A 12,517-nucleotide genomic window follows, 5' to 3' on the forward strand; every position below is an offset into this window, starting at 1 on the left:
ATTTGAGTGAAGCTTAGTTTCAGTGGGTAGTGGGAGGAAACCTCTCCATCACCTGCTGGGGATTAATTATTTGCTAAATGGCCTGACTTCTGGCTCTGGAGGGGGGGAGGCAGGTGGAGCATTTTGGAAAGTTCTCCCATACGTCATTTCAAATGGGCTGAGCTTTTAGTTTCTTTACTTTATTATTTTTAAGTTTTAAAATTTTTTTAAATGCTTATTATTTTTTTTAAATTTTTTTTTAACGTTTATTTATTTTTGAGACAGAGAGAGACAGAGCATGAACGGGGGAGGGTCAGAGAGAGGGAGACACAGAACCTGAAACAGGCTCCAGGCTCTGAGCTGTCAGCACAGAGCCCGACGCGGGGCTCGAACTCACGGACCGTGAGATCATGACCTGAGCCGAAGTCGGCCGCTCAACCGACTGAGCCACCCAGGCGCCCCTAAATGCTTATTTTTGAGAGAGACAGACAGAGAGGATGAGCTGGGGCGGGGGGGAGACAGGATCTGAAAAGGGCTGTGCACTGACCCCAGAGAAAATGGGCAGAGCTTTCAGTTTGCCTGTTGGGGCTGCTCTGATTCTGGTGACAGCTATTGGAACTAACGTTAACCTGTTTTCCTGTGTTTCCTAATACGACTTTGCCAGAGTCTTTTTAGGGTTCTGTTAGCCCATTCTGTCTTCCCAGAAGACTGAGAGGTCTCCAGGCAGAGTGTAACCTCCACTTGATATTTAAGGGCTTGGCTACCTTAGAAATGATTTTTGATATAAATCAAAAAGGTCGTTCTGGATTGACCTTGGCAACCCAAATCAGGGAATTTTCCCCCTTATTAACGCCCTTTCTGGGGCTCCTGGGTGGCTCAGTTGGTTAAGCGTCGGACTCTTGATTTTGGCTCAGGTCATGATATCGTGGTTCGTGAGTTCAAACCCCACCTCTAGCTCTGTGTTGACAGCTCAGAGCCTGGAGCCCGCTTTGGATTCTGTCTCCCTCTCTCTCTGCCCCTCCCCTGCTCGTGCTCTGTCTCTCTCTCTCTCTCTCTCTCTGTCTCTCTCTCTCAAAAATAAACAAACATTAAAAAAACTTAAATTATTGAGGTCCTTTCTGCCTCACAGAGAAAGGCCTCATCCATCCAGTGAATGTATCCACAAACACCCAAAGGTATCTGAACCCTCTGGGAGCAATTTGCCTTACACTAAGGTCCCTTCACCAACCCTCCCCAGACATTGCCCTTGGATTTGAGTTTCTCTAACTAAAGGGTGTACCTACCAAAGGTCTGGTTTATCATTGTTTGCCTACAGTAGGCACATTGATTTGTTATTTCTCGGTGACTTCCTTCATCGTTGGGGTGCTCATAATCTTTAGTAACCATAGGTATAAGGCTTCCTTACCGTGGTGGGTTGAGGCAGGTACACTCTTCAGGGAGTGAGTCTACAGCAGTCTTAGGTACCCGGATTTTCCAGTGGTTATTCATCATCCATCCTCTGGCTGGTGGGGACCATCGATAACCCAGCTTTACAGCCTCCTTTATCTCATTGTGGAAGCAGGACGGAGTGAGCTTACATAGTGGTAGAGAGGGAGTTACTGGAAAATGCAGAATCTCCCCAGACTTGGGTGTCCTTTTGGTGCTGCATCTGCAAAATTATTTTCCTCTGTTCCCTCTGAATTTCCTTTTTGAGGACTCGACGATGAACCACCGCCACTCGTTTAGGTGTGTGTATGGCTTCTAGCGGTCTGAGAATTTCCTTGCCATATTTAATTTCTCCATGCTTGGTAGTTAACAGTCTTCCCTCAACAAAAATGTAATCCTATTTGTCATTACCTTTCTTACCAAAAACGCATATTACTTTCCTTCCATACAGACTTGCTTTCCTTACCATTTTTAGCAGTCTCAATTACACATACCAGAATTACAAGTTGTTTGTTTTTTTTTTAACGTTTATTTATTTTTGAGACAGAGAGAACGTGAACGGGGGAGGGTCAGAGAGAGAGGGAGACACAGAATCTGAAGCAGGCTCCAGGACCTGAGCTGTTAGCACAGAGCGGGGCTCGAACTCACAGACTGAGATCATGACCTGAGCCAAAGTCGGACGCCTAACTGACTGAGCCACCCAGGTGCCCCCAGAATTTTAACGTTTAGGGGCACCTGGATGGCTCAGTCAGTTGAGCGTCCGACTTTGGCTCAGGTCATGATCTCACGGTTTGTGAGTTCGAGCCCCACATTGAGCTCTGTACTACCCTCTCTCTGCCCCTCCTCCACTCACACTCAGTTTCTCTCAAAAATAAAGTAAAAACATTAAAAAAAAAAGAATTTTAACATTTAGAAACCTGAATTTCTAGTAAAAAATAAGTACTACCCAATTGTGAACTGTTGCACCAGAATTCTTTAGATTGGCAAATTTATGAACATATGTCATAATTCTAGAATAGTTTTTTGATAGAACTATATATATATATGTAAATGTTTATTAATTTCTAAGAGAGAGAGAGAAAGAGAGAGAGAAGCAGAGCATGAACAAGGGAGGGGGGCAGAGAGAGAGGGAGACACAGAATCTGAAGCAGGCTCCAGGCTCCAAGCTGTCAGCACAGAGCCTGATGCAGGGCTCGAACCCATGATCCGTGAGATCATGACCTGAGCCGAAGTCGGATGTTTAACTGATTGAGCCACCCAGGCGCCCCAAGAACCTTTTAATAAAGCATAAAACGTGTACTTCCAGACCCAAATTTACGTCTAGTTTCTCTCTAATAAAACAAGAACAGATAAACCTAATGTTTAATAATCAGTGTTTCAGTATTCTGTCTTCTTAGGAAAAGACTTAGATATCCAGTGAGTTCAAACCAGTTTATCATTTACTTGAGCAAAACTTCGGAGTGTTAGATTATCAAAGATTTTGTAAGCTATTTAAACATTCACCTATCAGTCTTTTTTCTTATTGAACTTATTTACTCTTTAACAATTACCCATGAAAACCATGGGACAGACCGAATTTTAAGTTCTTTTCGGTGACAAATTGTAACAGATACTACGTGAACATGACTAGTAAATTCAGGTAGAACAAAGGTTAATTATCTCTTATTTTCGATGTTGATAATTCCAAAAGATCTGCCTATTTTATTTTATTTTTTTTTAATTTTTTTTTTCAACGTTTTTTATTTATTTTTGGGACAGAGAGAGACAGAGCATGAACGGGGGAGGGGCAGAGAGAGAGGGAGACACAGAATCGGAAACAGGCTCCAGGCTCCGAGCTATCAGCCCAGACCCCGACGCGGGGCTCGAACTCACGGACCGCGAGATCGTGACCTGGCCGAAGTCGGACGCTTAACCGACTGCGCCACCCAGGCGCCCCAAGATCTGCCTATTTTAATGAAACCAACAAGCTTAAACTTTAGTTTACAAAAAATGATCCCAGATATGTGAATGTGAAAAACGTTTGGCATATATATATCATATATATGACATTCTAATATATACACACATACACACACACACACACACACACACACACACACAAATAAGCGTTTGTCTCTTGAACCGGTTAAATAGAGCTCTTACTTGTTCCAAGTGCCGGCTTCCAGTGACCCAGGGAGTTGCTGTCTCCTTTGTCTGGGGATAGAAGGAAAGGAGGAAGTGCTCAGGGTGGAGATTTAAGCTGGGAACCAGAAGCCCACCAAACAACCAGGTGGGATGGAGATTTCAGTCTCAGACCGTAGCCCCGTCTCTGCTGGGTCACTCCCATTTTGCAAGGTTGGACCATCCCAAGCCTGTGAATGGCTGGGTCCTGTGATCTTCCGGGGATGTCTAGACTCAACTTGAATGAGTATTCAATTTTCCCCAAGTATTCTGAGCGTTATGCCGTCTTGCCCAGACTTTGTGGGACAGCTCTCCCCATTTACCTCTTAAAGCTGTGCCACAGACCTGGTATGGCTTATCCCAACAGAAATCCTTCTGAGTAATAGTACTCAGAATGCCCACTGGATTTCAGGGGCCGTCAGAACACCAGGCTGGCAGTCATAGGTGTGAAGAGTGAGCGCCCCCTCTGTCCCCCAAGGAATCTGCCTCCTGCCACAGTAACTTGAACAGGTTTAGCCAGAGTGACCTTGTGCTGACCGCTGCTTCATCTGTTGGGAACCAGGGAAACAGAGACCAGAACCTGAGAAACACACATGTGGATTGCCAGATTCGTAAGTGAACTAAAGTGAACTTGCTCCTTGGTGAGTCACAGACAGAAACGACACCAAGCAGAGTTGCCAACACAAGGGAAAGTTTATTTGTAGCAAATAAGGAGGTCACAGGGAATAACTTCTAAAGCCAAGACTCCGGAGCAAGAGTGAATGAGTTCCTTTTATTTAGGCTTAGGGTGAATATTTATTTTTCCCTTTTTTTAAAATTCAAATTTTACTTTATTATTACTATTTTTTTTTTAATTTTTTTTTTTCTTTTTTTCAACGTTTTTTTTAATTTATTTTTGGGACAGAGAGAGACAGAGCATGAACGGGGGAGGGGCAGAGAGAGAGAGGGAGACACAGAATCTGAAACAGGCTCCAGGCTCCGAGCCATCAGCCCAGAGCCTGACGCGGGGCTCGAACTCACGGACCGCGAGATCGTGACCTGGCCGAAGTCGGATGCTTAACCGACTGCGCCACCCAGGCGCCCCTTTAATTTTTTTTTTAACGTTTATTCATTTTTTGATAGAGACAGAGCGTGAGTGAGGGAGGGGCAGAGAAAGAGGGAGACACAGAATCCGTAGCAGACTCCAGGCTCTGAGCTGTCAGCACAGAGCCCGACGTGGGGCTTGAACTCACAGACTGTGAGATCATGACCTGAGCCGAAGTCGGATGCCCAACCGACTGAGCCACCCAGGCGCCCCTATTATTACTATTTTTTAAATTTTTATTTATTTTTGAAAGAGAGACAGAGCATGAGTGGGGGAGGGGCAGAGAGAGAGGGAGACACAGAATCTGAAGCAGACTCCAGGCTCTGATCTGTCAGCACAGAGCCTGACGCGGGACTCAAACTGATGAACCGTGAGATCATGATCTGAGCTGAAGTTGGACGCTCAACTGACTGAGCCACCCAGGCGCCCCTATTTTATTATTATTTAAAACAAATTATTTATTCTTGGGGGGGCGGGCAGAGAGAGAGAGGGGGAGAGAGAGAGAATCTCAAGCAGGCTTCGCACTGTCAGTGCAGAGCCTGATGCAGGGCTTGAACTCACCAACCGTGAGATTTATGACCTGAGCTGAAGTCAAGAGTCGGATGGTTAAGTGACTGAGTCATCCAGGCGCCCCTAAAATTTAAATTTTAGTTAACGTACAGTGCAGTATTGGTTCCAGGAGTAGGATTCAGTGATTCATCACTTCTATACAACACCCAGTACTCATCCCACCAAAGTGCCCTCCTCGTACCCATCACCCATCTAGCCCACCCCCCACCCACCTCCCTCTGTCAACCCTCAGTTTGTTCTCTATTATTAAGAGTCTCTTGTGGCTTATTGTCCTCTCTTCTCTCCTCTCCCCTTCCCATATGTTCATCTGTTTTCTTTCTTAAATCATATGATATTTGGCTTTGTCTGATTTATTTTTCTTAGCGTAATACATTGTAGCTCCATTCATGTCGTTACACATGGCAAGATGTCGTTCTTTTTGATGGCTAAGTAATATTCCTCTGTGTGTGTGTGTGTGTGTGTGTGTGTGTGTGTGTGTGTGTACACCCATGCACATGCACACACACACACATGTCACATCTTCTTTATCCATTCATCACTTGATGGACATTTGGGCTTTTTCCATACTTTGGCTACTGCTGATAGTGCTGCTATAAACATTGGGGTTTGTGTGCCCTTTTGTATCTGTATTTTTGTATCCTTTTGATAAGTACCTAGTGCAATTGCTGGATGGTAGTATAGTTCTATTTTTAGATTTTCTAGAATTCTACAGTGTCCTCTCTTCTCTACTGAGCACAGTAGTGGATGGGAAGTTAGAATCTCCAGCAATACTCATAATCCTTTTTCTAATAAACAGATCTTGTGTCAAAGCCAGACCTGGTCATCTTTTTGGAGCAAGAGAAGGAGCTCAGGGATGTGAAGAGAGAGGAGAAGGTAGCCACACACTCAGGTAGGTGGGCATGAATGAAGCAGATGCCAGAGGAGAGGTTCAAATGTCAAGGAGCAAGGTAGACCTTACATTGTGGTTTAGGCAGCTCTCCTTGAATAGAAGTAAGTTTGAGAAGGGTAGGTGTATTTCTCTTGCTGTCACAGAGGGACGCGTCCTGTCCAACACTCATCGGGCTCTTACAACCTCTGAGGAGTCTCCTTTAGCTCTAGTGATGGTCCATCACATCCACAGCATGGACAAAAGCCTCCTCGTGGATGGTGAGGGCCTCCATGATCTAAGTGCTTTTCCATTGCTTTTGGAGGCCTGCGGAAATCCGTGCATATTTCTGAGGGTCTCTATGTTAAGTCATTTGTAAGTTCTGTTTTGCCTCCCGTCAGAAGTGTATGAGGATGCGGGGGCATATGGGGATTTGGTGCAGAAATCCCAGAAACAGTGGAGACAGATTTCACCTGTTTTCTGCTTTTTGATTTCCAGTCTTAGGGAGGCTTTAAACATAACTGTACAAAACTGAGACTGAGGAATTTCTCCAGATAACAAAGCACCTCCCTAAAATGAGAAAATCTAATGCTTTATTTCACTTCACAGTTTCCTTATTCCTTCTGGACTGACAGTAGAAATTGCAACTCAGTGTGTTCCAATTTCTCAATTGTTAAATAATTCAGTGTTTCTATTTGTATCCTGGAGTTCCTACATAGGGTAATGCCATACAGGAGCTGGAACATTTAGAACTTAGAGCACATAAAGTGTGCCTGGGTGTCTCAGTCCGTGAAGTGTCTGACCCTTGATCTTGGCTCAAGTTGTGATCTTAAGGTTCCTGGGATCGAGCCCTGTGTTGGGCCCTGTGCTGACGGTGTGGAGCCTGCTTGGGTTTCTGTCTCTCCCTTTCTGCCTCTCTCTCTCTCTCTCTCAAAAATAAATAAATAAACTTAAAAAAAAGAAATGAGTTGCATAATTAGTAAAAAAGTCTCATATTAAAAAAAATGTTTTGTTCACACATGTAATTTATTTCAAGAAAAATTAATCCTCAGGTTTTTCTTCTTTCCTGAGAGTGTGTCTGAATTTAATCCCCCAAATTTATTTATTTGTAGTTTTTTTAAGTTAATTTTGAGAGGGTGTGCACGCACAAGTCGGGGAGGGGCAGAGAGAGAGGGAGAGAGACAATCCCAAGCACTGTCTACACTGTTAGCACAGAGCTTGACACGGGGCTCAAACTCCCAAACCGTGAGCTCATGACCTGAGCCAAAATCAAGAGCCAGACGCTTCACCGACTGAGCCACCCAGGAGCCCCTCATCTCAGTATATTTTAAGACAGTGTGGGTTCCACTCAGCTATTCATCAGCTGTATGTCCTTTGCCAATAAAATTATGTATTTGTATAAATATCACCCATTTATACTTTGCCTGTGACTCATCTTGTTTCTTTCTTTCCATGGTTGGTGGTCAGTGAATGTTTTATGTCTAAATGGGTTGTCATAGTAATGGAATTAATTTCATCAAATACGGTTTCAGGACTAGAACCCAGTGATTCTTTACTTACATATGACACCCAGTGCTCATCCCAACAAGTGTCCTCCTTAATGCCCAACACCGGTTTAACCTGTCCCCCCACCCACCTCCCCTCCAGCAACCCTCAGTTTGTTCTCTAAATTTAAGAGTCTCTTGTGGTTTGTCTCCCTCTCCGTTTTTATCTTATTTTTCCTTCCCTTATGTTCATCCGTTTTGTTTTTTAAATTCCACATATGAGTGAAATCGTATGATATTTATCTTTCCCTGACTGACTTATTTTGCTTAGCACAATACACTCTACTTCTGTCCACTAAGTGTCGACTCTTGAGCTCAGTTCAGGTCTTGATCTCAGGGTCCTGAGTTCAAGCCCCGCCTTGGGTGTCGTGCTGGGCCTGAATTTCCTTAAAAAAAAAAAAAAAAAAGAAATTCTGTAGCGGAAATGAAAACAACTTGTGCGACCTTATTACAACACTACAGGTTTCCATCATTGTGCAGATATTTGTATTTAGCAGAGACCTTTATATTCTCATGTGATTTTAGTTCCTGTATAGAATGCTTTTATTTCAGCTAGAAGGACTCCTTTTAATGTTTCTTGTAGGGCAGAGGTGTTTACTTGGGAAAGCCTCCATTGGTTCCAGGCTCTGAGCTGTCAGTACAGAGCTGGATGCGGGGCTTGAACTCATGAACCATGAGATCATGACCTTAGCTGAAGTCGGACGCCCAAGTCGGACGACTGAGCCACCCAGGTGCCCCATTGCTTCATTTTTGAAAAACAGTTTTGCCAGATACAGTATTCTTGGTTGGTATTTTTTGATCTTTCTGCCCTTGAATACGTTATCCCATGCACTTCTTTTTATAAGGTCTGCTGAGAAAGCTGCTACTAATCTGATAGGAGCTCTCTTGTACTAGATGAGCTGTTTTTGTCAAGCTGTTTCAGAATTCTCTTCTTTTTGCTAGGTTAATAATAATGTGTCACTGTGCTTCTGTCCTGACATTATCCTACTTAGAATTCACTGGGCTCCTTGAGTTTGTCTCTTTCTTCCCAGGAAGGTGGGAAGTACAAGGCGTTCTTCAGTAGAGCTCTCTGCTCCCTTTCCCTGCCCTCTCCTTCTGGGGTCCCTTCAGTGTGCATATCAGTCCACTTGTGGGTGTCCCATGAGTCCCTTAGACCCTTCTTCCACGTTTTTCTTTGCTCCTCTTCATAGATAATTTATTAAAAAAATATTTTTTTCTTCATAGATCATTTAAAACAAGATGTTTCGAAGATGTCTGCTTCTGCTTGGTCAAGTCTGTGTTGATTCTTTAGTGTGTTTTTTTAAATGTTTATTTTTGAGAGAGAAAGTGAGAGAACAAGCAGGGGAGGGGAAGAGAGAGAGGGGAACAGAGGATCTGAAGCGGGCTTCATGCTGTCAGAGGAGAGCTCAATGTGGAGCTCGAACTTGTGAACTATGAGATCATGACCTGAGCCAACCCCGGATGCTTAACCGTCTGAGCCACCCAGGCGCCCCACGTTTATTTATTTTTGAGAGAGAGAGAGACAGACAGACAGACAGAGTGTGAGTGGGGGAGGGGCAGAGAGAGAGGGAGACACAGAATCCGAAGCAGGCTCCAGGCTCTGAGCTGTCAGCACAGAGCCCAACACGGGGCTCGAACTCATGAACTGTGGGATCGTGACCTGAGCTGAAGTCGGATGCTTAACCGACTGAGCCACCCAGGCGCCCCTGAACTTATTATGTTTTAATGAATATAACACTGAATGGTTTTTGATGTGTTAACACTGATGTGTAATAAATGATGGGTTATCCCTACGTTGACCTTAGCCCGCCCCACCTTCATCAAGGCTGCAGGTAACCAGACAGTAACACAAAGTACACTTGAGCCTTGAACGACGTGGGTTTAAACTGTGGGTACCCTTACAGTCGGATTTTTTTTTTACAGTACGGTACTGTAAATGTATTTTCTCTTCCTTCTGGTTTTCTTTTCATTTTCTTTTCCTGAGCTTCCTTTATAGTAAGAATACCATATATAACATACATGCTATCTTTGATTGTGTATGTTTTCAGCAAGGTTTCTGGTCAAAAGCAGGCCATTAGAAGTTAAGTGTTGGGGAGTCAAAGTTATACATGGTCAGGTGCATAGGGGCTGCGGACCTCATGGTTCAAGGGTCACCTGTACTTGTTAATGCAGTGGGGTGGCATCACCAGTAATCCCTTTTCCCAAGGGCCTTAAACCTCAAATTACTTGAGATTATTTTCCCCAAGTTTAGTATTGTACCTTTTCTTCCTTTTTGTAAGTACTGGGACATTGTGATGGTTAGGATATAGGTGGTATAGATTTTTTTTTTTAATGTTTTTATTTAGTTTTTGAGAGAGAGAGAAAGAGAGCAGGGGAGGAGCAGAGAGAGAGGGAGACACAGAATCCAAAGCAGGCTCCGGCTCTGAGCTGTAAGCACAGAGCTCAACGCGGGGCTTGAACTCATAATCTGTGAGATCATGACCTGAGCCGAAGTCAGATGCTTAACTGACTGAACCACTCAGATGCCCCTGGAATGAGTAGGTTTAAAAAAAAAAAAAAAATGCAAATCGTAGGTAAACAGCTCAATGGAATTTTGCAACCTGAGTAAATCTCTAAAAACCACTGAGATCAAGAAAGAGAATATTGTTTGTCCTGTAAAATTTTTCTTTAGCTCCTCAGTATAATTTCCCCCAAAGCTAGGCTCTCTTTTTACATGTAAGGTGGTAGATTGCTGTCCTCATTTTTGTACTTTATATAAATGTAATCAGGCAACAGGCACTCTTTTCTGTTTGTTTTTTTTCTTTCCATATGTTGTTTGTGAATTTATCTGTCCTGCACGTTATTGTGTATCATTCATTAGAATGGATGGGTCCATTTCCATTGTGTGAATATCAAACAGTTAATTGCATCATTTTACTCTTTTTTTAATTAAAAAATTTTTTTTGATGTTTATTTATTTTTGAGAGACAGGAAGTGAGTGAGAGGCAGAGAGAGGGGAGACACAGAATCTGAAGCAGGCTCTAGGCTTTGAGCTGTCAGCACAGAGCCCGACGCGGGGCTCAAACTCACGAACAGTGAGATCATGACCTGAGCTGAAGTCAGACGCTTAACTGACTGAACCACCCAGGCGCCCTGCATCATTTTACTCTAAATGGACATGTGGATGAATTTTGGTGTAGGACTGTCATGAATAGTACCGGTCTATAAAACCTAGAACTTGTCTTTTAGTGGAACATGCATTATAGGTTGGGAGGGAGTTAGTGGCAACTGCACAGTCTCCCCTTTTAACACAATTTTCCTTTAGAAAAACATCAGAGATCAACATGGTTTCCTTCTAGCTGGAGTTTAAGCTCGGCTCTGGACCTTAGGTAGAAGTTTACTTCATACCTCATGAACCAGTCTTCATCTTCAGAATAGGTTAGTTCATTTGAACAGTTGTCTCATTTCAGGGGGTGGTCCTGCAACAGACTCTTAAAGTTAAGCCTATATTGTGCAAGCAACCAGGTAATTACTTATTAAGAGGCATTTCTATGGGAACCAAAGAAAAACACAGCTTAATGCTTGGAGCAAATTATTATTATTATTCTTTTTTTTAAATTTTTTTTTTTAACGTTTATTTCTGAGACAGAGAGAGAGACAGAGCATGAGCAGGGGAGGGGCAGAGAGAGAGAGAGACACAGAATCTGAAATAGGCTCTAGGCTCTGAGCTGTCTGCACAGAGCCCGACGCGGGGCTCGAACTCATGGACTGCAAGATCATGACCTGAGCTGAAGTCAGACGCTTAACCAACTGAGCCACCCAGGTGCCCCAATGCTTGGAGCAAATTATAAACCCAGTGTCTGAGTCCTAAGTGCTGTCAGTGAGGATTTCTACATGTCGGGCCTGAAGCATCCTCCAGTGGGGTAGGCTTGAAGCATCCTCCAATGGGGTAGGAGCGGACAGTGGGAATCTGATCGATGTTTCTGCCTTGTTCTTCACATGTCTCTGGTGGTTCTTCTGAGTGGCCCACACAGCAGTAGGCAAGAAGATTGTGTGAACCCGGGCTGTTGTGGGAATTTCCCTGAGGTCTACCTCAGCTGTCTAGCTTCAGTTTGCAGGGCTTCAGGAAAAAGGGCAATTTTAGTTCTCAGTGATTGCAAGCCAAGAGAATGAGAGAAAATTAGAAACCTTACTTTGGACAGTCATAGCCAGATTTTTTGAGGAAGCAAGTAGAATTCAGGATCCAGCCCAATTTATAGCCAAACAAAAACATTAAGAGACAGTTAATCAGAGCTAGAATCTGACACCCCCAAATATGTGTTACTAAAACAATTTTTTTCTCCAAAATCACCCTCATTTCCATCAAAGATCTTCAAATGCAGACTAATAATGCATTTATTAAAGAATTCCAAGTTTAACAAATTTGGCCTAATTTACATAACACAGAAAGAATAGTGCTTGGCCATATATAGTTTTGTTTTTTGTTGTTGTTTGTTTTGTTTTGTTTTATGTCTGCTTTGCTGGAACTTCCCCCCCTCCCCCCCAAGATTTTATTTTTAAGTAATCTCTACACCCACCGTGGTGGGGCTTGAATTTACAACCCTGAGATCAAGAGTCATGCTCCACCAACTGAGCCAGCCAAGTGCCCTTGCTGAAACTTTCTATAAGAAATTTCAGACTGAAATTTCATAGTATCTCGAGACCAGAAGACAGGCCAAATATTTGCCATTACATTTGCTTGCAATACCTGTGATTTAGGTGAATTCCTCTTTTCTTGATGTCTCCCAAGTATCCTGAGGTTCCTGCACCTGTCAGGATGCGACATTCTTTTTTTTTTTTTTTTTTTTAACGTTTGTTAATTTTTGAGAGAAGGAGAGCGTGATTGGGGGAGGGGCAGAGCAAGGGAGACAG

The 12,517-nt window shown here is 43.4% G+C and overlaps 1 protein-coding gene across 2 annotated transcripts in view; it reads left to right on the forward strand.

The window, feature by feature from the left end:
• Positions 1 to 12,517, forward strand: part of LOC122207961 (zinc finger protein 708-like) — a 78,773-nt gene that overhangs the window by 5,858 nt on the left and 60,398 nt on the right. Inside the window, exon 2 of one of the 2 annotated variants that reach the window (XM_042918405.1) lies at positions 6,015 to 6,107. The exons of the other annotated variant lie outside the window; for it this stretch is intronic. The gene's annotated coding sequence lies outside the window, so the exon portion shown is untranslated. The remainder of the gene's footprint in view (positions 1 to 6,014; positions 6,108 to 12,517) is intronic. 2 annotated transcript variants of the gene reach the window in all.

This window comes from Panthera leo, chromosome E2 (genome assembly GCF_018350215.1).
Source record: "Panthera leo isolate Ple1 chromosome E2, P.leo_Ple1_pat1.1, whole genome shotgun sequence".
In the NCBI taxonomy this organism is placed as follows: domain Eukaryota; kingdom Metazoa; phylum Chordata; class Mammalia; order Carnivora; family Felidae; genus Panthera; species Panthera leo.